The sequence below is a fragment of the Mytilus galloprovincialis genome, chromosome 12, assembly GCF_965363235.1.
Source record: "Mytilus galloprovincialis chromosome 12, xbMytGall1.hap1.1, whole genome shotgun sequence".
Classification (NCBI taxonomy): domain Eukaryota; kingdom Metazoa; phylum Mollusca; class Bivalvia; order Mytilida; family Mytilidae; genus Mytilus; species Mytilus galloprovincialis.
The window spans coordinates 77,028,514-77,056,494 of NC_134849.1; the positions used below are offsets into that span (position 1 = coordinate 77,028,514).

Below are 27,981 nucleotides of genomic sequence, written 5' to 3' on the forward strand. Positions count from 1 at the left end.
CGACTTATACATTTATCTGTGTAAACATAATGACTAATAATGTGATTAATTACATCCAAATAAATGTTTAATATATCCAGCTTACAATTACTAACAGTATATTTGGTCTGTTTTCTAATTGACACTTTATATTGCTAGGGATCCAGCACGTAAAAGAGAGACAAAGCATACCACAGAGATATTCAAACTCACAAGTCGAAAATACACGGGCAATGTTAGGTTTAAAAAGTAAAAGACGGAGAGACAAACTGAGAGACAAACAATAAGACAAACTGAGGGACAAATAATAAGACAAACTGAGAGACAAACAATAGTACATCAAATCAAAATAGAAAACTAAAGACTGAGCAACACGAACCCAACCAAAAACTAGGATCGTTCCCCGGTGCTCTAGAGGGTTAAGCAAATAACAACCTACGTGTTGTATACCCAACGTGTTGCTTATGTAAACACATTTAACCAAAACGACTACAAATGCCATATTTACGACTAACAAAGAACACATATATTTTGAACTCGTTCAGGAAGCCTGTTTTTATTCATTCTCAACGTTAAATATATTATTGTTCCAGCAGACAGGACTAATATGTTTCAGAAGGACGCACGATTGAAGACCATTACATATCTCCTAACTTATAAGCGATATACCTTATTCAGATACTTATTCATATTTCATGTTAACTATTTACAATTGGAACATAACCATTTACAATTCAAACATTTCTTTATAACAAGCACTTGACACAATATTTTAACTGTCCCATAAGTCTAACCATATCTGGAGTGGACAAAATTGGGGCAAACAACTTATTTTTGTCTCCTCTTCACGCCATTTTTTCTTTGTAAGTGTGACGTGAACTACTTTTCAGTGCATTAGTAGTGTTAAACTCATGCATTTACTTTAACATCATGCATTTATTAGTTGCAAGTATCTACTTTGATTTTTAAAATATGCCTTTTTCTAATATGCTTTTGAAATAATGATATTAAGGGTGCAAATGTGTTCGGCGGCATATTGGCGTTTCGACAATTAATGTCTCTTTAAAGATTTGTTATCACATAAGCAACACGACTAGTGCCACATGTGGAGCAGGATCCGATTACCCTTCTGGAGCACCTGAGATCACCCCTAAGTTTTGGTGGGGTTCGTGTTGATTGTTCTTTAGTTTTCCACAATGTATGTTGTGTCATGTGTATTATTGTTTGTGACGTCTGTTTTGTTTTTTTTATTTTTAGCCATGGCGTTGTCAGTTTATTTTCGATTTATGAGTTTGACTGTCCTTTTAGTATCTTTCGTCCCTCTTTTAGATTGTCAACATATTAAAATAATCAACAACCTAAAACAATAACCAAGAGCTGATCGGTGTCAGGGAGGGCCATACATTTGTTAAATGAATTAAATTAAATTAAGTCAAGCTAAACATATACAAGATATTAGAGCAACACATCAGTTAGATATATTCCTTAATTGGCATTCAATTCGAAATAAGAAGTTACACCAAAATTTAAGAAAAAAGGCATTGAACGTATTTCATGACACTGAAGTCAATGTTATGTGTTAATGGTTGTGTTGCGATATACTTTCTTTAAATTTTTGATTTGCAGTCCATTTTCATATTGTGTTTTTACGTTACAGTCCCAGGTTAGCAAGAGTGTTGAGCGCAGACATACATGTCTGTCTTAGGTTTTAAGGTTTGTTATTTGAATAGTTTAAATATTCCATGTCGGGGTCTTTTCTGCTCAACCCGTACCCCTTATTTGTGTTGGCCCTAATTAGACATATAACTACTTATACCTGTTTTAATGAACCAACATCCTGTATTTTAAGATTTTGTATCATACTAAAACATGTAAGATAAAGGCCTATGCGTGATCACAAACAGTGTTGGTTGATGAGGAAAATGCAACAACGATGAATACATACTGTAATACTGAGTGTGATGCAGCAAGTAATGCTGTGAATTTCCATGCATTTATTAGTAAAGATAGCTATGTACATATACATCAAAGATAATAGTCATTGCTATATTAAAATATCCTTCAAGTGAAATTTCATTATGGTCAAACTAGAGAGCAAGTTAAAATATCTAAAATAAATACATACATACATATATAAAAAAACTATTTGATAAGGCTGATTATCATGGTATTTGTATACAAGTACAAAATATGTACACACATATATGTATCAATTATCTATATAAGACGAATGACTCATGCGTCTATATTGAACAAAAAAGGGTCTCATTTCTATATATGACTAATGACTAATACTTCTGAATTTTTTTCACAATTAAAAGTATTTACACGCGACTATACCAAATAATCAAGTGGCTTATTTGTCTATATGACTAATGATTAATATTTTTAAATTTCTTAACAATTAGATGTATTTACATGCAACTATACCGAATAAACAAGTGTCTCATGAGAAAAACAAGTTTTTGAAGTAATCAATTCGCACAAAGGGATGCACCGTTACTCCAAAAAGAGGCAACAGATCTTCAATTTTGCAGAACTGAAGAAAAGAATCCAACCTTGGTTAGATTTATAAAATATAGAAAACTAAAATATGCTATAAAAATGTCTGTTGACATTAAAGAGCTAGCATTTACATTAACAGATTTAGATTCATTTATTTATTTATAATTCAGATTAATTTATGGTATGATTTTTCTTTCTAGATGTCAGTTTTTGTTTTTTTACCATTAACTTTGTATACTTAACATTAAGACCATTGTTTTCAGATGAAAACATTAATAAACAAGAATATCACTACCTATTCGAAGGAGAGAAAAATATTTTTTTATGTAATCCATTCGTACAAAGGGATGCACTGTTCCATTAAAAAAGGCAATGCTGCATTTGTTTATTTACCATACACTTTGTATACATTTTGAAAACCAGAATGTGTATATAGTACTCGGATGCCTCAATCGCTTTTTATATGTTTAGTAAAACAGAAAATTTGGATCAAAACCTCTAATTTGGCATAACAATGAGACAGATAATAGCATAGGGTACATGTGCACTAATATTCAAGTTGATTGAATTTCAACTTCTACAAAAACTGCCTTAACAAAAAACTGAAATCTGAAGCATGACAGACGGACGGACGAATGAACGGACGGATGAACGAACCCACAAGACCGGTAAACATAATACATCTTTTCTATCGTAGATTTGGCATCATCAGATATCATTTTACATCTAAATGCATTAATGGAATATCAGATCTATTTCTATTGCATTCACATTCTAGGATATAACATTGATTGAATTTTTCAGGATATCATGAATATTAATATTGTCTGAATGTTTGATAGATAAATTGCTATATGTGATACGTTTTTATTTCGCATCTCTTCTGTTTGATCCATTTCATACAGTATTCATTTGTGAAGATTCGGGAAAGTAAGTCGATTTTGTATATACTTTACAAAAAAGTTTCCGTCGTTTCTCACATGTTCCTATGTATTTGAAATTCTACTGGTCGTTATGTAGGTTGTGTTTTAACGTCTTGATTATTTTTATGTAATTCTTCTGTAGACGTATTTTATAATCTGGAACATCTTCTAATCCTGAAAAATATAAATGTCTGTCAAAGATAGTCTATTCTGATATTCAGTGAAATATTTTACATCTAAGTAACTATACTTTCATATTGAATATAAAATAATCTTTTGAATTAATTTTCCTAATTTTGTTGGTGTTTTATCTCTTTAAGCATCTATGCTTTTTTTCGGTTACCTACTAAAATAGAAGACATCAAGATATAAAAGTATCTTATAATCAGAGGCAATTGATTGAAAAGGTTATTATACATTTTTTATAAAAATAAAATATTATATCTTTAGCAAAATTTAGATTTAAGAAGTCTATTCTTTAACGACGTAATGAATGTTTAAGCCCGTATTAACATTTGCAAACATCATACAATTCTTTGTATAGCAATCATCCATAAATTAATGTTTAAATGATATTAATAAGTGGTTGAACTTAGTTGTTTTGCAAAGGTTTTTGCCGTTCAGGTTTTGGTGTGATTGCTGTTAGTATTTGTATGGGATATATGTCTTTTTTTATAATGTTGTTGCTCTTGTCTAATAGATTTTCTAATCTTTATCAGGTTTTTTTTTCAAAAATACATTACGATTAATAACATTTTTTTGTATATGGGTTGGTCAATGGAACTGTTAATCAGTATCGGAAGAATGATTATGGCAATCTTTGGCTGAAATATATGGAAAGGTTTCGGAGAAGAGGCTTATTGACAAAAAGCTAAAAATTGGAAACTACCTGCATAGAGCAATATAGACTGCAAGTGTTTGCACCTGTCCTAATTCAGGAATCTGATGTACAGTAGTTGTCGCTTGTTTATGTAATTTATACGTGTTTTTCGTTTCTCGTTTTTTTTTATATATAGATAAGACCGTTAGGTTTCCCGTTTAAATGGTTTTATAGTAGTAATTTTGGGGCCCTTTATAGCTTGTTGTTCGGTGTGAGTCAAGGCTCCGTTTTGAAGACCGAACATTGACCTATAATGGTTTACTTTTTTTAAATTGTTCTTTGAATGGAGAGTTATCTCATTGGCACTAACACCACATCTTATATCTATTGAATTGCTGGCTAGTATTAACATTTTTAAAGATTAAAAAAAAAACAAAAATATCAAAAATATCAAGTTCACATAGAAATGGAAACAACTGTTTTATCTATGACTTGGTACAGGCATTTCCTTACATAACATATAGTGGATATAGATTAACATCCCATTTTTATGTCAGTCGCATAAAATTCCATTATATTTATATGTGTGAGCAAAACAAACATCAAAAGTAATCTTCCTTATGGAGTCTTTGATTCATATATGGCCATATTTTACTAATTATACCTTCAAATTGAAAACTTTATTTCCATTCATCAAAAGCAAGTTGGTACATGTATATGAGGAAAAGAACTTTGTAACATTTGACATTTGCTGAGAAAACTCGGATATGTCATCAGTCATGTAGTCAGCACTTAAAAATCATTATTATGGACAAAATTTTAGATTAACACTTTACAAAACTTTACATTTTTCCGAAACTAAAAGATTTACACCACTGAGTTGTCCCCGAGGGTATCACTAGCTCAGTAGTCAGAACTTCGGAGTTGACATGAATATCAATTATATGGTCATTTTTAATAAATTTGCTGTTTACAAAACAATGAATTTTTCGAAAAACTAAGGATTTTCATATCCCAGGAATAGATTTTCTTAGCTGTATTTGGCACAACAAATTTTAGGAATTTGGGTTCTCAATGCTCTTTAACTTTGTACTTGTTTAGCTTCATAATTATTCTGATCTGAGCGTCACTGATGAGTCTTCTGTAGACGAAACGCGCGTCGGCCTTGATAAATTACAATACTGGTACCTTTGAGATAACTATTCTAAGTGAAGGCTTAATACGCTATGATTATGTAAATTATTGCTGTACTAACAGAACTGAACTTACAAACGAAATAACGAATTCAACATGTTCAATTCCGTTACAACTGTTTTGAAAAAAGACATTTAATAGCATAGATTCATTCCATTTATTTTTAATTTTTAATAGATACTATACACACATACAGATCATACCTATTTTTGAACTTTGACTTTTATTCTCAGACGCTTTTTAAAATTGTTTGCGAGTTCTCTGTAACCACATTCTGTTAATACATCAATAAAGACATTGTTGGTTGTACCTCCCCTTTTAATCACCATATCTATCAATGGTTTACTCTGCTCGCCTTTTGTTATGTTCAATGCAGTGTCTGTTTTTGACTGATATTACCAAATATGTCATCCTTCGATCTAATAAATCACTTACAATTTAATTTTGGATGTAACGCGTCTTTTGATTGGCTGACGTTATTTTGTTATGAGCCCATATACATGTGACCGTGACGTCATCAACGTTTATTCATGGTTTTCTACAGTTTAAAATGGAATTTAGAATTAAATAATAAGAAATTATTGTAATATTTTTTCTGTCTATTCGAAATAACATAAAAAATGTGGTGCACACTGTTAAATAACCCGCTACACGCGTTATTCAGTGTGCACCAAATTTTTTTTTGTTATTTCTACATAGACAGAAAAAATATTACAGTCATTCCTTAAATGTGTCATCATTCGATCTAATATATCACTTATATCTAATCGTTGCTGCACGATGTAGTCATATTTATCTGCGATGGTACCTTAAATCAGATTGTATAACAGTTTTAATAAGATACATTTTTCACAACTGTAGTTGTATCATAACTTTTTTATTATACTGTTTTTTTTATTTTATTTTTATACTAAAGTAATACAAGGCAATATATTTCATTGAGATTACTCGTAATTGAAGAGATTATCACGTTTTTCAAACTTTTGTATTCTTTTTAAAACTTTTTTCATTTTTTTATAAAATATAACTCTTATGAGCAGATGAGTAAGGCAGTTTCTGTTTTTCAAATTTTATTTGAATTGCCTAATTTAGCATAACATGTGCAAATATTCTGAATTATTTAAACAAGAATTTATATTTATTTCAAATCAATCATTTTATGAAGCATTTTTTTATTATCTTTTGAAAAATTATTATGAAAGATAACACTTTTAATAAGATACATTTCATAACTGTTGTGTTATCATAATTTATTAATTCATATCATACTGTTTTGTACATACTGCATATAATTGTTATATACGATAGCTCATAAAAATTGCAGAGATGTCGTTTATCACTGGAAATGAAACAACTTTGTATATTAATGCTTTTTATCGATATGATGAGCATTTGTAAATGGCCATTATAAATTAGTGCATATGTTGTCCAAATGACTGAAGAAATATTAATTGCTTTACGTTTTGTGGTTACTGCTGAGAGCATAATGGGGATGCATGCATAGCAGGAAATTATCATCATAACGAGGCATCAAGTCTTACTTAGGAGTTCATCCGAATCCCACATATTATGTTTTTTTCACTTTAATTTATCTTCTAAATCAAATCATGGAAATTAACATCGGAAACTCAATGTTGCCTTTACCAATCATGTTAAAAGCTATAGATAAGGAGATCTTGTTTACAAAGACAAAGACAGTTCAGCAAGTCTTTTACAGTTTTTTAACGGTAATATGGCTTTTTAGATTTAAATCTATACTTAAAGAATACACGGCAATATATTTCATTGAGGTTACTCTTAATTGAAGAGATTGTGACGCATTTTAATCTTGTCATTTTGTTACAGCTTTTTTAAACATCTATAAAATTTAATTCTAATAATTGCACTATAATTTGACAGTTTTCACTACATGTATGTCAATCCTGCATTTTGTTATTATTTGAAAATTGTATATCTAATATATTTTATACAAGTTCTTCAAATTAAAACAAGGGAGACATGAATTGATGCTTCCTTTTGAATGACAAATTAATTCAGCTTTTTTTTCAATATGAATAACATCTTATCCCTCAATTGATAAATAATACCTTGTAAGATTTTTTATTTTATTTTGAATGAATAAAGGATGACAACTTAAAATTAAAAAATGAACACTTACTTTTATTATCACCCTTCTATTCCTGTAAAAAAAAAGGCGACATATCTAATACAACAAATTTATATTTTTGTTCAATTATCTCTGAATGTTACTGTCTAATAGAACTAGTTTCGATCTAGTGTGTTTTTGGTACTTATCTATCCAAAATTCATGTATTAGGTTTTAATGTTATATTTGTTATTCTCATTGGATTTTGTCTAATGCTTAGTCCGTTTCTGTGTGTGTTACATTTTAATGTTGTGTCGTTGTTTCCTTATATTTAATGAGTTTTCTTCAATTTTAGTTTGTTACCCCGATTTTGTTTTTTGTCTATGGATTTACGAGTTTTAAACAGCGGTATACTACTGTTGCCTTTATTTGTTGTTGATATCTCATTGAAATCTCTAAATACAGCATTGGCTACTTAGATTACAGTAGTGGTTTTACTGTAGCAAAATAATAGACGGATGTTTTATTAATATACAGGGCCGATTTTTTCTTCTGATACAAATTTGCAATTTCCCACCTTATTATTTCTAGTCATAGCATAGAATTTTTTCACGTCAATTTTCAATCTATTCAGAAACTGATTAACTATTATCATGATTAAAGATGTAAGGATGAAAGTTAAAGACTGATGATTTTTAAGTGGGCTCTTTTCTAAATATTCGACTCAAGGTCAATTATTGCACTTTGGCAAAGAGTTTCGAACATTACAATACCATGCTCAACACATTTGAATAAAAAGAAGCTCCAGAGAACGAAAATGAAGAATGTTTCAAAGAGACAACAACCGACTATAGATCCGACAACAGCAGAAGGTCACCAATAGGTCTTCAATGCAGCGGGAAATTCCCGCACCCTAAAGCGTCCCTCAGCTGGCCCCTAAACAATTATATATACTAGTTCAGTGATAATGAACGCCATACTGAACTCCAAATTATACACAAAAAAACTAAAATTAAAAAGAATACAAGATTAACAAAGGCATGAGGCTCCTGGCTTTGGACAGGCGCAAAAATTAGGCGGGGTTAAACATGTTTATGAGATCTCAACCCCCCCCCCCTATACCTCTATCCAATGCAGAAAAGTAAATGCATAACAATACGCACATTAAATTACAGTCCAAGAGAAGTCCGAGTCTGACGTCAGAAGATGTAACGACAGAAAATAAACAAGATGACAAAAGTACACATATAACAACAGACTACTAGCAGTTAACTGACATGCCAGCTCCAGACCTTAAAGGGAAATTCCGCGATTTTTTACTGATCATCTTAATATGTTCGTCTTAACATAAAAAACACAATCACAAAGTTTTATATTTATATTCCTTCTAATAACGGAGAAAATCAAGTATTTGTAACTTTTTTGCTTGACTTACGAGAGTGGGTTGTGACGTTTTAGCCCGATGTGTTGAATCATGGGAAAAAATAAAATCTGTTAAAGTCTTAATTTCTTCTCACAATACTACGTAATTAAAAGCGCACAGATGATCGTTGGTCGTAGTTAATAACCACAATATCAAAATACGTGTACCGTTTTGTATTATTGAATAAAACTTCCTAGTATATAATTATATAAATATAAATATTTTCGAATTGATTTCAAAAATTATTGTCCGGATTTTTTCATAAAATATCTGTTGAACATTTTTACTGATCTTGAACTGAAAATATTTTACGTTTTATTTACCGTTATAACTTTGATAACCATTTCAATGAAAAATATGTGTGGAAAGAGTGTGTATATTATTTTGTAGAGTCATTGTATATTTCTCAATTTGCGTAGAATTGGTTTGAACTTTACCTTGCAGCATTTTAGCCTCAGGTAGACATAGGTGTGAATTCAAGTGTACACAGCTGTGAACGTTGTCATTTCGAATGAATTAACAGAAATGGTATAGCGAGTTTTATACACCGATGACAATAGAGAAACACTAATTTAATTGTATAAATTTATTTAAAATATTTTTTTTTAATTTCGGAAGTGTATGCAACATAAAAATGGAACAATTTCCGATAATGTTCTATGCAATTAGCATACAATTAAAATATTCAGTTGAAAGAACCTTAAAAATTAAATGTTGCGTTTCCCAAATAAAAATTATTGCACACCTGATTTACTTTACCGGAATTTTTTAACTTGTGTTTAAATCTGGCGATTTTTAAAGGCTAAGTATCGCAAATCTTTCGCAATTTTAAAGTGATTAATTGAAAAAAATACAACAGTGCAACAAGCATGATTATTTTTTCTTTTTAACATTTCGTTTTTACTTATTTGAATTATTATGACAATCACTAACTAGATTATTTGTGATAAGAATGCTAATAAATTATCGTTTATTTCATTAATGGATATACCTATATTATAAATCTTATCTAATACATTATTTTGTTTGAGGACTTTTTTTACAAGTTTGTTTTATATTCTATGCATGATAATTGCGTGCAATGTTGAACAGGATAGCGGTCAATTATCCAAATTAGTAGTACAGTAGTTATAATAAAATGCATATCTTAGTAATGTATAACTGCTATTGACGATTTTATATAGATTAATTCGTCCCAACCTCGTTTTTCTTGAAACAATCTTTACTTGTATACTTGTAAGTTTTCTGACGTATATGTGCCATTGAGGATGAGTTCCAGAGATCATCTCTACCAGAAAAAGCAAACTAGTAGCGTTTCGTTATTATGATTGTTGGGACAGACGAGGCCAACCACTTGTATACAGATAACCATAATTACAATATAAGCTTATGTTGTCAACACCATCAGAGAAGAGTTCCCATCGTCGAATGTGGTACATGATGGCTTCCAAAAATGTTCAAGTGGCATGTCTGACTCTGAACAGTTTGTAAACGGACTAAACAGTGACCTATAGACATCGACCGCTAATTGTTCTTGACATTTGAAACTGCATGCATATATACGTTTTTGAGAGTGATTATTTATCTTGTGTCTGACGAAAACTAAATGCCTGCATGGTTATATCGTTCGTTTTGGTTTGGTGAGTGTTCTCTCAAAGAAAGTATGTATTTTACAAATATATACCATGAAGAAGCTCTGAAAGTATATACTACTCCCATTTTGTTTGAGTGTAAAAACATTGATGTTTACAGCAATACTTAATGAATAAAATGATGATGGTAGAAAGAAATATGAGCGTCACGTGGCAAATATTACATGATCTCGGACCATGCCTAGTTGTCAATCTGTATTCCAATACAACCATATTAAGTAGCTAGTATTACAGGGTTCTTAGGTCGTTTTATTTTAAGATGTATGAAAGGTTCTCTCTCTATATATATATATATATATATCGTATGTAACAATAATCAAACGTCTATAGGCAATAACTAAATGGGTCAATTCGGGAGGAAGCCAACATATATTTAATAAGATAACGAAATAAAATTTAAAAAGAAACAAAACCTATACATTTTTCACCGAATATACCAGATAGGGTCACACATTTTAATGTAAAGTGTCTTTACAAATGACCGTTCTGAATTGATTCCGTATATCATTCAAAGATTAGTTCAAAAAACAACTCTTTTCAAAAAGAAATTGAAATGTCCGATATTTCGATATTTACATTTCTATAACCTGGCATTGCAAATATTATATTACATTTACATCAACATATTATATCCAAGCTAAAGCTCTTCCTAACATCGCTCTTTGTCAATAGCCGTTGAATAACATAATAGTATAACTTTATTAATTTGAAAAATTACCTTGTCTAAATACGGAAATATTCTTGATATAAATCAATGTACTTTAAATAAAAGAGGCATACTAATGAATCTTTTGTATATCATTGATTGTTACAAGAACACTGCATTAATTTTGTCTTTCTTATAATTGAAACTTTTCTTCCTCATCAAATCTATATATGTGTTTATCAACGAGATCTTATCATATAAGGATTTGATAACTATAGCTATCAGCACTGCTAGGTTATTTTGTTATTAAAAGAATATCATTACGAATCTCTCTCTCGAAAGAAGGTTGTTCAAAATGGTCGTCACACACCATCTTAGCTTGCTATAGATGAAACTTTTTGCTATTACTTTAAGGCTGCACAACCATAGAATGCATGTCTTTTTTGTGTTGTGGGATCGGGAAAACTATGTACACTTTTGTCACAACCTTGTTTGACAGAACAACCCTACACTTAGCAAGACATTTTAACAATGTATGAAGTCTGCGGCAATACCCGATTGATTGATGATACGCACGGTCGGTAATCCCCGAATCTGTTTGTTCTTTGTGGTTTATAGATATCACCAGAAGTCACATGACATTTTATATCGGACATGCCGACAAGATGGCGATTTCCAAGAACTGATAATTAATTTCAAATATCGATTTTGATCTCTTTACATACAGAATTAAACTTTTTTATTGATGAACATGTGGTTTATTATGCTTCAAGAACAAAATATCAATTTTTCATTTTTTTGCGGAGTTTCCCTTTAATTAAACTGATTGAAAGATTATGTCTTAATTATATGACTATCAGGCATACTCCCTCCCGTTAGGGGTTTAGTATCATATCATCATAACATAGATGAGAGGAACACCCACAATGTTTAAAAAGGAAAAAATGACAAAAAGCTGAATTTCTGCGGATGGCAGTATTTACGGCTACTGTATCAGTTTTTTTTATGATTTGTTGTTTGATTAGAAGTAATCATAATTATAGGAAATTAATGCTGTAATACACTTATGTGCTAGTTATTACAGGGTTTTACTTAGTTTTAAGAGATAAGTAGTGGCAGCAGAAAGAAAAAAAAAATGGGTTCATTCGTTATATATTGAAATCGACTGCGGCGCAAACTTTATATATACAGCCACACCAGTCATAATCCGAACTGTCCGAACTGTCAAATATTGTCTTGTAACACATGTGCATAACATAAAGGTGTGTAAAAAGTACAAGTGAACACATATTTTACTTATCATTATCTATATATCAGTAATGCAAACAGCAAATCAGGAAAAAACAAGCTCAAACAAAAAGAAATATATTTATCTAACTTCCCTCTAAGTCATGCCAGCAAGAAAACAAAAACACGAAGCCAAAATTTTTCGAAATTGCGGGCAACACATCACTGTTGTTTCTCATTCGTAAATGTTTGAATTTCTGTTGTTGTTTGTTTGTTAGTTTTTTGTTGTTTGTTTGTTATGTTTTTGTTTTTAGAATCCACGTGTATTGCTTGCTTCACTACATTCATGTTTGCGGTTTTTTTTATTTTTCTATTTTGGTGTTTAACCACTAAGTTTGACATATTATATTCTGATTATTGGAAAATGATTTAAACAAATAAAAGGTAAAGAATGCAGATTTTGCTATAACATAAATATGTATAATATAGAATGTAATCAATCAACGACGCATTGAGACAAGGTATCTTTACTAAGTACATCTAAAATAATAAATATAGATTTAAAAAAACTAGATTTTCATTGAGTTAACTAGATGTTACAGTGCTACGAGTTCAATAAAAACAAAATTGGTGTTTATAATAACTAAGATAAAATTCTATAGTTAACGCGATAGTATACCCGTTCTGGTGGTGATGATGACCAAAATATATTCAAAGGACATAAATATGAGAAACATACCTCATGCTTATCCTTTTTATGTTTGCAAATTTGAAATCAATATCAGTTTCAATGTTTAGTAAATAAAGAATATTAGTTACTTGATCTAAAAGGTCGACCTCTCCCCCCAAAAAACAACTTCCCTAAACAAAAAAAAAACAAAAACAAAAACAACCCAGCAGGCACTCAACGTTTAATAAACGTTGAAATGAGGTTGAAATGTGATCAACGTATATTCAACGTTTAAACAACGTAACATTTTCAACGTTGAGGAATAAACCAACATTTCAACGTTGTAATTGGAACGTTGATTCAACATTGAATAAACGTTAACTTATTTACTCATAGTAGGCCTATATAAAAAAAATCATTATCAGAAGGCAATATATGCATAACTGTAGAAGTATATATTTATAAAGAAAAGAATGAAAAAAAGTTTTGGATTTCACAAAACAGTATAGTACTATTAACTATTGGTCACTATTTCAACTTCAGTTTTGTGTCACCGTGACGGTATGAGAAAAGGGGGGGGGGGTAAGTCGTTTGATACTAAATTTCTAGGAAATAAGAAATATAATTAATTAATTTCATTTCACACAACTTTAATTTGAACATAAAGATAACATGTAATGAAATTTAAAATAGTTGAATATCAACAATGATCGCGATTTCTTTCATTCATATTTTCGCGGGATTTGAACAGGAAGTTAGATTGCCTATGCGCATTATTCAAACACCCACCTTTCCTGTATTTGAAAAAGAACAGCAAAGACGAAAGAGAACTTCCCGTTTATCACGTATATTTATGGTATGTAGATGTTTGCATGTGGCTATCACGGTTTGTTATATTTATGAATTGTGTTTAGAAATTCTGAAATGGTATCATATTGCACAATTAGAGAAAATTATAACGTCAACATTGTATTCCAGAAAACAGATCAGAACACGTGGAAGGGCCATCATATATAATTTCCTCCAATTATACTATTTCTAAGAGCATTTAATGGGGTATTTAGTTTCATTTTAAAGTTTAGGGTAAGATTGTTACAATTATTATGCTTAAAGATTCATATAAGAAAAAGGGGAGATAAGCAAGTGTTTACATTATTTTGCTCAGGTAAATTTCCCAACATGTTTACTTTATACTATATACTAGGACACACCCGTGATATCGCGGGTCTGTGGCTGAATTAAAGAATATAACTATGCGTAAGCCTTATTTTAGTATTAGTATTGTCATCTGATAAAGTCATGCCGATTATAAGATGCACAGTTTTCTCTGCTTTCAACATCTTTCTGTTTGAACCCGTCGACCTGGAACTTATTAATTATTGGTATTATTAATTTTTTTGGAAAACAAAAGTCCCTGAAAAGGAGTATTTTTTAATCAAAAGCATTGTCCTTAATGAGTTATAATTAAAGTTGAATTCTTTGATTCGCTGTCAGTTTACGTCATTCCGGCTAACAAATTGAAAACAGTACATGCTGTACCTATACGCCTTATTTTAAGTCCAGAATTATATTATTCGTATTGTCATCTTAGAAAGTCATACTGATTAAAATAATACAATCGGGAACAATGTGACAATGATTGAATTTAGTAGTGTCAACCCTTTGATTACGACCCGTGTATATAGCAAAATCCTAAATACAGCGTTTGGTGGTGCGCCTGTCAGATGTGGAACGTACAGATAAGGTAATAGGTAACAGGTGAATATACTATTGGTATCGGTATCGGATTCGACCCGGAACTTCTTAATTATTGGCAATATTAATTATGTGGGAAACAAAGGGGTCTGGAGTGGTGTAATTTTTAATCAACAGCATTGTACTATATTAGTTAGATATAAAGTTGAATTCTTTGATTCATCGTTTTTACGTGATGACGGCTGATAAATTGGACCTCGTAATTTTAGTATTATAGATATGCGATTCTTTTAGTTTAACTTTAAGGCTTGGTAAACCACATACTTTTTGACGATCATATTAAACAATGAATTTCAACTGGACAACAAGTATTGAATTTGAACGATCATGGAAAATTGATACTTTTATTGTTTTATTTTTACAAAAACAAGTCAGTCTGAGCCTTTACTGATCTTCAGGTGATCTCTAACTCTGTGTAATATGAGAAATGCATGTTAACATTAATGTGTACGTAACCTGGTTTTGAATGTTATAGCAGTCCATTATCTGATATCATGAACATGTATTATTTATTTTACAGAAGCTTGTCAAACAGATCAATGGCTAAAAGGCATCAAGTGGAGCAAAATTAAAATTCAGTTTTGGGAATTCCAGTTTTTAAAATCATCAAAGGTAGGTTTTTTGTCTGTATAGCTATATACCATTTGTGTTCAAAGATTAATCTTTTGTTTATTATAATTTTGTTTACTTTACATACCATATTATGTTTGTCTTTATATCTAAGCTATTCTAGTAAAGCTCTTTATTTTATGTTAATGGAATTGTGCAGTCATCAATAAAAAAAAACGTCTTACTTAGGTAAAGTGTTTTCATTGTTATCAATAACATAGTGGAACCCGCAGTGTTACAAAACTCAGGTTGAGGCTTCTTCATTAACAAAAAAATACTAATAGTAAACATTAATGTATATATTTTTATTAATGATTATCTTATTACAATATGTGCTTCGTCATTATGGTTTTATTTATTTTCAATGCTTCTAGAAACAAATTGAAAGTGGCTCAAATTTAAAATATCTTTTCAGGACATACAATTTATATTTATTATATATATATAATCTGATTTTTTTCAGAGTTTAAATATACTGCAAGAGTAAAAAGATGTCACTTGGAAATACATACCTGATAAAGACCTCTCCTGCTTAAAATTTACCGCTGAAAGATCCCGAGGTGGTGGACGAATGATGACATGCAATAAGGACAAAAAGAGACAAATATAACAAATGAATTTATAAAATAAATCTTGTATCAAAAGAAATATCATTGTATTACTATTTTTGATATTATTGTTCCTGAGTAAATAAGTATTAATGTAATGGTTTATGAGGGTAATATATACATTTATATAACATATATGTATATATAATCAAGGACCTTTTTTGTGGATAGTTGTCTGGTTAGCAGTCATGCAGCATCTTCTTATTTTCGTAAATATTGCGATCATCCTGAACACACATTGGATCTAATAATGTCTTCACTCTTCCTAGATATATATACTACTTTCAAGAAGGGTTTTAACATTGGTTGGTCGTTTAATAAAAACTACTTTGAACTTGTGAGAATTGTTTAGAACTATTCAACATCTTCTTACCTTTCTGTGGTGTCAGGGAATAAAGTGCATGTCTTAGTTTTTATGCAAACTGTGCAAATTCATTGAATGATTTGTCTTTTTATAGCTATTCACAACAAGAAAAACTACAAGTAAGAATATATCAAAAATGATAGGTGTCCACTTATAAATTAAATAGATAATTATGTCTATAGTTATTGTTAAATACAAGTGGACACACACAATCATTTCAGCTATTCCTTCTGCCAACCGGATTTTAAGATGTGACATTTATGGTCTAGTTTTTTGACTTTGTACAAGCACCAAATGTTGTTTAAAGTAACAGTTGATGTATTTATTTAGATGTCTTCCATTTAACTTATCTATTTTGTACATATGTGTATTGGTGACAGGGAAAAACATTAAAAAAAAAAACATGTACACCCACACTGCCTGTTTACCATCTAACAACAGCAAAAACTTGGAAAGCAGGTAAAAATGTGGTGTTTGTAGCTTTATAATAAATTTCATTATTATACTTTCAACTACTATTCAACCTTGAATCAACGTTGAATGGATGTTGAAACTTCAACGTTGAAATGACAACGTTAATTCAAATTTTCAAAATCAAACATAAATTTGACATTGTTTCAACGTTGAGAAACAACCTTGTTTCAACGTTGAATCAACGTTGAGTGCCTGCTGGGAAAGTACGTACCATGACCTGTAGTTGCTAATTTGGTTTTTAGTATAAAAATAAAACGTGTTCCACTGCCAATATTATTTATGATTCTTTTATTTTGTATTAAAATGTGTAAAAAAATGATATTGATATATAATTATCGTCGAAAACCTTTAAGAGATCGTCTTTTTTTTCTGTTTATTAGAGTCGTTACACTTAACTGATGATTTCGTATAGTACATTTGAGAATGTGAGCTTACTTAAAAGCGAAATTGGTTTTAAAGGAAAAATAAACAAATTATTTAAAAAGAAACATCAGTATAAAAGAAGAGCGAAAGAAACAAAAGGGTCAAATAGTTATCAAAAGTACCACGATTATAATTTAGTACGCCAGACGCGCGTTTCATAAGACTCATCAGTGACGCTCAAATCAAAATATTGATAAAGCCAAACATGCACAAAGTTGAAGAGCATTGAGGATCCAAAATTCCAAAAAGTTGTGCCAAATACGGCTAAGGTAATCAATGCCTGGAATAAGAAAATCCTTAGTTTTTCGAAAAATTCAAATTTATAAAAATGACCACATTATGGATATTCATGTCAACACCGAAATGTTGACTACTTAGCTGGTGATACCATCGGGGACGAAACGTCCACCAGCAGTGGCATCGACCCAATGGTTTAAATAGTTATCAAAAGTACCTGGAATATAATTTAAACTCAGCAATCGAAATTTAACTGACAATGCCATGGCTAAAACAGATACATACAAACAGACAAATAAAAGTACTATACAAGACACAACAAAGAAAACTTAAGACTGAGCAACACGAACCAAACAACAATCTTGGGGTGAGCTCAGGTGCTCCTGAAGAGTAAGCAGATCCTGCTCCATATGTGGCACTCGTTGTGTTGCTCATGTTATTACAAATCCGGCAAATATTTTAATTCGGTAGGTCACATTCGTGAAACGGGTAGGGGGTTGTAGTTACCACATAAGGAACATTTCCGATATCATTTGCGACGCAGTTCTTCAATAAAGATCAACCTATTCGTGGTTACGATCGTAAAATTAACGAAATGAAATTGAAAATGGAAATGGGGAATGTGTCAAAGAGACAACAACCCGACAATAGAAAAAACATCAGCAGAAGGTCAGCAACAGGTCTTCAATGTAGCGAGAAATTTCCGCACCCGGAGGTGTCCTTCAGCTGGCACCTAAACACATATATACAGATTTCAACTTCACCATTTGGAAGCCTTTGTTTATTAGCTTTCATTTGAGCAGCAACTTTTTTTCAAGATAATTGGAATCAAAAATTCAAGGTTGGGAAGGATATGTTAATTAATAATGTTCAGCATGTCTATTTCCATCTTTTACTGTGTAAACATCAGACAATAGTCAATAGCAAAAGTCGTTAGTTAAAGAATGGAAAAATCAAAAGCTCAAACACATGAAATGAATGGAAAACAGCTGTCCTGTGTCAAACACGTCAACTTTAAAAGGAAAAAAAAACGCATTACTAGAAATTCCTTTTCTAGATTGTTGCTAAACATTTTAATTGTGTGATTGTCGGGTAGTATGTCAATACATTGTTTAACATTAAGTATATTATATTTGATATTTTACATTTATGCTCAATCAATTAAATAATACATACTGATAAATCAAAAGTGTAATCGTAGTTTCAGCTGACAAGAGTTAGAAATTCATGAAGATCTTAATATAACTGTATAAATTAGAAAGGTGAATAGTATTTATACATAATGAACAGGGCATACACATTGATGCTGATAAAGTATGCACGCCAGTTTTCAAAGTTTGTTGTACATGTCTCCCTAAATAAAGGCAACAGTAGTATATTGCTGTTCAAAACTCGTAAATCTATGGACAAAAAACAAAATTGGGATAACAAACTATAACTGAGGGAAACGCATTAAATATAAGAGGAGAACAACGACACAACATCAAAATGTAACACACACAGAAACAGACTAAGCATTAGACAAAATCCGATGAGAATAACAAATATAACATCAAAACCAAATACATGAATTTGGGATAGAAATGTACCGTGACACGTCTTATAGTAATGTGAATTCACACTCAAATATAAGAAAAAATAAACGACAAACACACCATTAAAATGTTACATACACAGAAACGAACTATGATATAACAATGACCATTTTCCTGACTTGGTACAGGACATTTTTAAAGATAAAAATGGTGGGTTGAACCTGGTTTTGTGGCATGCCAAACCTCCCATTTAAACAATGTATCTAATACAGGTCCTTATTATTGTCTCTTTTTAATTTTTTTTGTATGTTGATATGTTGAGGTTGTTTGCATTTAACAAAGTATATTTGCGAAACTTTATTGTTCAAACGAGACGATTTTAATTTTGAAATTATTAATTTCCCCCATCTTAATAACAATACACTAACTCACCTGCATATGAGATATACATTTCCCATCTTATTCGATATGCAAGAGCTTGTAGCTCCTACTTAAACTTTGTTAATCGTCACCAGTGTCTGTGCAGAAAGTTGATGAATCCGGGGTAGGTCAAAGACCTTCTCGTCCTTTTACTAAAAAATGTTCATCGGAAGGTACCAAGACCTTGTTGATAAATATTCCATATCAAATTCACAAATTATACATGATGGTCTTGATGTATAGATTCTGCGTACTTACGTTGTTTATCATCTTTTAAATAACGTGTTATAGTGTTTCATTTGTCTTTGTTCTATTATTAATATTACTTTTACTATTTTTCGTGATATTCATTTGACGTTGCTCGGTACTTATACACCCCGTCAATGTGTTTGTATTATCTTTCTTTTTTACTGGTGTGTTTTGTATAGGCGACTTTTTTTTTTATTTTGGTACTTATAACATGACTCTGTACGTTAATAACAGACCCCGTTAATATGTTATTGTTTTAGTATATGTCATAATGTTATAGGTTTATTCTGAATTAGAAAATACTTTGATCGACAAAAAACAAAATCATTTTAATCGCGGAGTGGTATTAACCTTTGTGGATTCTTAGAGATTCTAAAGAACTTCTGGACAATTTGAAATCTCGATCTATTTCTGAAATTAATTTAAAATACTTTTGATTGTTTAACAGTAGGTCTGTATACCAGCATTCCCCATGTGCAATTATAAAATTGTTTTGAATAAACATTGGACGACAAAATTTCTTCCTATCTAATGTATCTAAAGTCAGACACGCGAAGCTATGAATGTGTTTTTAATTTGATAGATGTTTTTGTGCTTTTTGTAAAATTGTTTGTTGTAAGTAACACATTGATGACTGATGTGCCCATGTCTTGATATTTTCTTTCATTTATTCTGTTTTGTTCACGCATCGTTGTAGATATAACGTAATTGTATGCAACTGTCGTACAAGTCAGAGGTTTAGCGCTAAAATATCATGTTCAATCATCCATTTTCAACATTTGTAAATGCCTGTTCTAATTTAGGAATATGCTATTCGCTTAATGTGTTTTGTCATTTGATTTTGCCATGTCATTACGGACTTTTCGATTGAATTTGCCTCGGAATTCAGATTTTTGTGATTTTACTTTTTTCGTACTAAATTTGAGTCAAAAGTGATTGACGTGTTGAATAATTTGTGTCTCAAGCATATTTACAAGAACAATTGTGATAAACGGCAAATGCCAAAAACAGTTACCTCTATAGTTAACCAACTGACAAAATATATAAACCTGAACTATGATATCCTCTGCATTTCAATTTGGTAACGTGTACGTTAATCTTTTCTGCAGTTCCGTATTTGCTGAGAGAACTATTCTGAATTTTCATTTATTATCTGTTACTTGACATTCAGCAATTATCAATTGCTCAATTAATCATTAAACAGATCCTTTTATCAGCAAAAAAGGTAAGGACATTCATATTTGATACAGCTCTGAAGTTGGATTGTGATTAAATAGTTGTCACAGCATCAGTTTCTGACACCAAATGAATGTGGTCTAATGAACCTAAAAAATTAAATTTACCTAGTATAGTCCAATATTCGACATCTTAATACATGGCCATGGATTGATTCAGCATATCGAAGCATTTCAAGAATTCATTTTTAATAAAATCAAACAAATTTGAATTTGGACCCTTTTGACCTTAATGTGAACCAATTGGATAACAGGGCCCAAGTCAAAAATCTAAATACATGGTTAGATTTTGCATACATATGTATCTAAGAACCCATACATTCAGTTTTCATTAAAATCAAACTAAGTTAAATGTTAGACCTCAATGTGGACCAACTTGAAAACCATTAATAAAAAATATAAATACATGTTTAGATTATTAAGCATATCAAAGAAACCCAAGAATTCAAGTTTTATTTGTCAAACAAAATTAAATTTTGAACCGTTCCGACCTTAATGTAGACCAATTGGAAAATGGTACCAGACAATTTAAATCTAAAAATACAGTTAGAATCGGCATATCAAAGTACCACAATAATTAGATTTTTGATGAAATCAAACCAGCTTTTTTTTACCTTTTTTACCTTTTACTTTTAAGACCAATTTTATAACATGGCCCCAAAATCAAAAATCTAGATTTACGGTTAGATTTACCATATCAAAGAACACCAGATATTCAATTTTTGTTGAAATCAAACAAAGTTAAATTTTGGACCCCAATTTGGACAAACTTGAAAACTGGGCCTATAATCAAAAATCTAAATACATGTTTATATTCAGCATATTAATAAACTCCAAGAATTCAATGTTTGCTAAAATTAAACAAAGTTTTGTTTTGGACCCTTGAGACCTTAATGTAGAATAAAAAAACGGGATCAAAAATTAAAAATCTAAATACTGTAAATTCAACAATTATTGCGATGTCTTTATGATTGCGAAAATTGTGATAGGATTATATTCGCAATAATTTAAAATCTTTTATATGGAGTAAACAGGAACTTTTCTCAATATTGCAAAAATAGTACACACTTCCAGGTAGATTCGGTGGCATATCAAAGAACCTCAATAATTAAACTGTTGATGAAAATAAACAAGTTTAATTTTAGATCCTATGGACCTCATGTGGACCAATATAAAAACGGGGACCAAATTCCGAAAACTTAATACACGGTAAGATTCAGCAACTCAAAGAATTAAAGAATAAAATTCCATTGTAATTAGTTAAGAAATAAGCAATGAAACAAAGTTTTAGGAAAGTATTGTTTTTGGTCCCTTTTTTGACCCCGAATCATTAAACGGTTTAGACCATAACCACCAAATACAATCCTAACCTACTGTTTTGAAATGGAACCTTGTAGTTCAATTTCAGTAAGGTCCATAACTCACACACAAGTTATTGTCTGGAAACTAGAAAAATACTTATTTTGTCCTATTTTTGGTCCTTTGATCCTAAACTGTTGGAACCATAACCCCCATAATAAATTCTTACTTTTCTGTTGTGGTTTCAAACCAAGTGTTGAAATTTCATAGAGATCCATTTACTTAAACTAAAGTTATTTTCCGGAAACTAAATGTTTTCGTACGATGCTGACGACAATGACGACGTGATACCAATGTACGAACTCATTTTTTATTTGCAGTAGTATAAATACTAATATCACAGTTAATCCTATCTAGGGGAATGTTAAACAAAGTTCACTTGGTTTCCAGTATATCAAAGCATCTTCAAATTATGTGAAGGCATAAAAATATAAAACACATAATTAACAGAGTCTTGTGATTTTTCATAGCCTGGTCGGTTTCGTTTCATAGCCTGATCGGTTTCGTTCCATAAAAGACCATCAGTGGCAGAATTATGGATATATATATACATTATTGGACCTGAAACAATCCAATTGCATCTTTGGACCTGAAACAATTCAATGACACCCTACAGTGATTCAATTTAAGGTTCATTGATTATAACTCCAACGTGGGACAAGGTACAGCTAAAGGGTCGATTGAAAACTAATGGTTAACACATTACATTGACAAATACCAAACGACGTGACTTTGATAGCTTCTTGTGTATTTATATCATGGAAACGTACCCAGAAACCATACATTTTTTAAATATGCATACATAAATCTTTTATTTGAAACCAGGAATGATCTTTACTAAACTGGAAATACGATTATCTCTTTTTTTACAAGCAAAAGTATATAAACCCATATTTTTTTATGGAGTTAAAAACTAATGTTTACGGGGACGAGTAATCAATGTTATCTTAAAGGTATGTGTTAAAGAAAGTTTGCCGTTACCACCAATAAGCCTATAATCATTTAGCTATGTTTAATAATAAAAAAAGGGTCATATAAATGTTGTTACTTGTTACAAATGCAATATTTAAATGAATTTATACATGTATGTAGAATTAGCAGCCGGTTCGTTAATCGATAATCAATAGTCAATATCCAATCGGATGCAAGCAGTCGGTTCGATATTCAAAATTAAGTCGAAAATCATAGAGAAAAAAAATACTTGATAACTTTAAAACCATGATTTTCATAATTAAGAGGACTAATAAGATACTTAGGAAATCGTTTAATGACCTCTTCAAGATCTCGTAAATGATCCTTGTCATCGAATATAAACCCTTTTCTAAATTGCATATTAGTCTTTATTTATAATAAATTTTTATCAATAAAACGTCTTCAAAGAAGTCCTTTTATATATGTTATATCTAACAACAAAAAGAAAAACCGATAACTCTAGCAACTAAAATGTTGATGGAAATTCCAAAAAATGAAATGTATAGTGAAAAACTACCTGAACCGCTTAAATGCGGGTGAGACCCCCTTGTCTCTTAATTTCATAACATTTAGTTAATCATAGACCTTGCATTTATAAAGGTTGTATTAGAAGGATTTCCGAGAGTAATGTCATCTTTCGTATCTACGGAGAGCTTATATTGTCACTTTTCTGATCTCTCAATATGTCAGTAAAGATCTTTTTCTTGAAACCTTTGTGTTAACGTATTGATAGTCTATGAATTCGTCGAAATTAATTGACGTTAAAAGAACAAGAGGGTCTCATTATAATTTAACGGTCTCGTGTAGATTTTCGTTATATTTCTGAATATCTAACTGGCACTTTGGGCCCTCTGTAAACATAGAAGACAGGAGGTGCGCCCATATTCCCTTAAGTCACGTTTGTATCTACCGATAAACATAATGTCTGCTTAATATTAGGCAGATTGAGAGATCAGGGGGTCCTCATTGCGATGTGTCCTGAAATTTGCACTATTGCTAGCTGAAAAGTGACAATTGAAGTCCCCCATTAATATCGGAGATGACATTATCCTTTGAATCCTTTTTAGGGAATCAATATATATACAGAGTCTGTTGATTCATTGCATGTTTTTGACATTGAAAGAACAAGATGGTTTCAGGGTCATTTAAGTGGTCTCAGGTAGGTTTTCACTATATATTTCTTTTTTGGTGGCTTTCCATATATATTTATATTTCTATTTATAAATGTTTCTAGAGATATCGGTTTTTATTTTTAGTTTTGTTTTAAATAATATTAGATTGAAAAACACAATTTTAATGTCGTTTTATTGATAAAAAAAACTTAATAATATAAAGGTACAAAGTCTACATATGCAACTTGCATAAGCATTGATAAAAGTTTAAATTCGGGGACGACGATATTTAAATCAACTTGAAGTCTTCGAAAAACGATTTCCTACGGATCTTATTATCCCTTTCAACTTTGAAAATCTTGCTTTTAATGTTATCAAATATAATATTTTCAACTGAATTTAAATATTGAACCGACTGCTAGCAGCTGGTCGCATATTGAATATCTAATATCGAATAACTAACTGGCTGCTAACTTCACATCCATAGGTATAGATGTATGTGAATTTTGCAGCCGCTTCGTTATTCGATATTCGATAGCCAGCAGTCGGTTCGATATTCAAAATTTAGTTGAAAATCATAAAACATTAAATACTTGATAAAATTAAAAGCATGATTTTTATAGTTGAGAGGACTGAAAAAATACGTAGAAAACCATAAAGTTGTCGTAAATTCTCGAATATAAACCCTTTTCTAAGTTGCATATTTGTCTTTATGTACCAAAATGTAATATAGATTTTTATCAATTAAACGACTTCAAAGATTTACTTTTATATGTAATATTTCTTAAAAAATGAATAAAAACAGAGAACTCTATAAACATTTAGAAATATAAATAGAAATATTCATTGAAGGTCCAAAAGAGAACTATATATAGTAAAAACCTACCTGAGACCGCTTAAATGAGGGCAAGACCCCCCTGATCTTTCAATGTTCATAAAATTCAACTCAATCATGATAGACTCTGTATATGTAAAGGTTGTATTAGAAAGATTTCCTTGAATAATGTCATCTTCGATATCTACGGATGGTTTAGATTGTCACTTTTCAGCAAAAAATTGTCAAAATCTTAGAACAAAGGGCAAAGGGCAATGGTGAGAGTCCCCTGATCTCACAATCTCTCTTATATTATGCAGACATTTAGTTAATAGGTAGATACACACGTGACTAAAAGGAATTTGGGGTAGACTTTATGTCTTCCATATTTACGTAAGGCCCAAAGTGCCAGTTTGATAATCAAAATGTATAGTGAAAACCTACCTGAGACCGCTTAAATGAGGGTGAAACGCCAATGGACGGTCTTTTAATGTCCATAAAATTCAACTATATCATAGACTCTGTATATATTTTAAGGTACTGGTGAATGTAACATTAAACAAATAGGTATTTAATTGCCCAGTGTAATTTATAAGTAAATACGTTATAGATAATGCATATTTTAAGGTTTTTCTTGTCGAAGAACACCCCGAGGTGTGTTCTACGACAAGAAAAACCTTAAAATATGCATTATCTGACTTATATACCGTAAAAAAAAAACAATTATAAAGATTTGTAAAATTTAGTATCCTTTTTTACCGACAATACTAAAGTGGGATATTCCTTTCTAATGCGTTCAGGTTTTAATACGCCCTGCGGCTCATTTAGAATGTGAAATAAAACTCACAACATAATTTAGATATAAACCTTTTAAAAAATATTATCCATACACAATTAAAATATTACTTTAACGGTGTATGACAAATACAAGACACATTGTAAGTACTTTATTGTACCACTTAGCTTATGAAAAAGGGGGAGGGGATATGTTTTTTTTCTATTTGTTATGTTATTTCTTTCGCGGAAAAATGGTTATTTTTTTAACAATTTTACTTGAATCGAATGAAAAATTCAGAAAAATCGTCTTTTGAATAGCAGTACATTTTATTAAAAGATTGATCATTTGATAGAGTAAAAGGTATACATAAATTTAAAAAAGTTAAGAACTGACACGAAGACGAATATAAATACACATAGGTCACAGACTGAGTATGATTTCCTATTCAGTGTGTATCGTTCTGAACATGCATGAAATATTTGCCACTGGACGTTAAGCAAGCCACCAAAAATCAATCAACCTATTCAGTTTGACTCAATAAGATTTTCAAAATCTTACACACGAATATGTTAAATCTGGATTTATTATGAAAGTCTACATTAAAATTCATCTGACATATATGATAATGTTTCTTTATTGTAGCGATAAATTAACAAAACTTCACGTTATTTGTCTCTTAAATTAAAATGCGGGACTACAATGACGGTTTCTTTTACACCTATCATCGATTGAACTTTTAAAAATAAATTTCCAAATAGGCAACAAAAAACTATTAGACGAATAAAGTTTTGAAGTAAATCATAGATTGCATGTTTATCAAGGAAAATAATGACCTCACACAGGTCATTATTTTATGCCTTGGAGCATATATCATTGAAAGATGGTATCGTCCGGGTTGATTCTGAAAAAGAATGTCCTGTCGTTCTGAAAGAAAATTACTCCATATAGGTATATAATTATACTTATTACTATGATCACAAGTCAAAGTTCAAGTTTTTACTAAACATAAAGGGGAAGCATTTCATCAGCTGTAATATAACTTTCTAGTTCATGTTTGTATATAGGTGAGATGATGATGACAATTATCAAGTTAATCAAATTTTGAATGTATAGAACACTGGAAGTGAAATGAATTTTTCATTTGTTTACATTTTGTTGTGCAAGTGTTACGAATGTATGTAATTACTCAAGGCATACCTTCTACATGCTATATATTATGTAATTCGCATATTAAGTATCATTTCTTGTAACCAAATATTCATATTTAAACGTCTGATATGCCTGATATACATAGAAAAATACTTCAACTGCAGTTGTTTATTTACGGATACTTGTCTGCCATTTTGTGGGGACCGAAATATGTGTTTCTATATCTTTAAATGGTAAATGTGACGTCACGACATCCCAAATCTATGGCAGATTTTTTTAACAATCCTTATCTATGGCAATTTTTGTTGTTTCCTTATCTATGGCGGTTTTTTATTATTTCCAAATCTATGGCAATTTTTTGGTAAATGGAAAACAATGCCGTACATTTTCGACCAGTAAGTGACTTACATGACAACGGGATTTTGTCTATAAATCTTTGTAAAATAAACATTCCATAATGGTCAACCAAAATAGTCATCAATTATGAATTAATTAACCTTAAAAAAGACTTCAAGATGAAATGGTGTGCTCTGTAAAAAATAAAACATTTTTAATCTGTGCATGGTACCTGTTTGATGTGGATTTATCCGATAATTTGGTCTTTCACTTTATAAACTTTGCCAGCCGTAGACCATAGACTACCATCAAAACTACTTTTCAAAAATATGCGATACTAAAAAAAAAACGGTGCCCTTATTCATCTCGGGTATTGACCGCTACATCACATCTTGTTCCTCTTCGGAATAGTCGGTCTCATCATTAT

The 27,981-nt window shown here is 30.7% G+C and overlaps 2 long non-coding RNA genes across 2 annotated transcripts in view; one reads left to right on the forward strand and one right to left on the reverse strand.

Moving 5' to 3' along the window:
• Positions 1 to 27,981, reverse strand: part of LOC143054898 (uncharacterized) — a 241,665-nt gene that overhangs the window by 68,272 nt on the left and 145,412 nt on the right. The window lies entirely within an intron of this gene.
• Positions 13,924 to 16,137, forward strand: LOC143054885 (uncharacterized). The gene is made up of 3 exons (XR_012971862.1): positions 13,924 to 13,981; positions 15,401 to 15,492; positions 15,953 to 16,137. It is a non-coding gene; the product is annotated as an uncharacterized LOC143054885 (long non-coding RNA).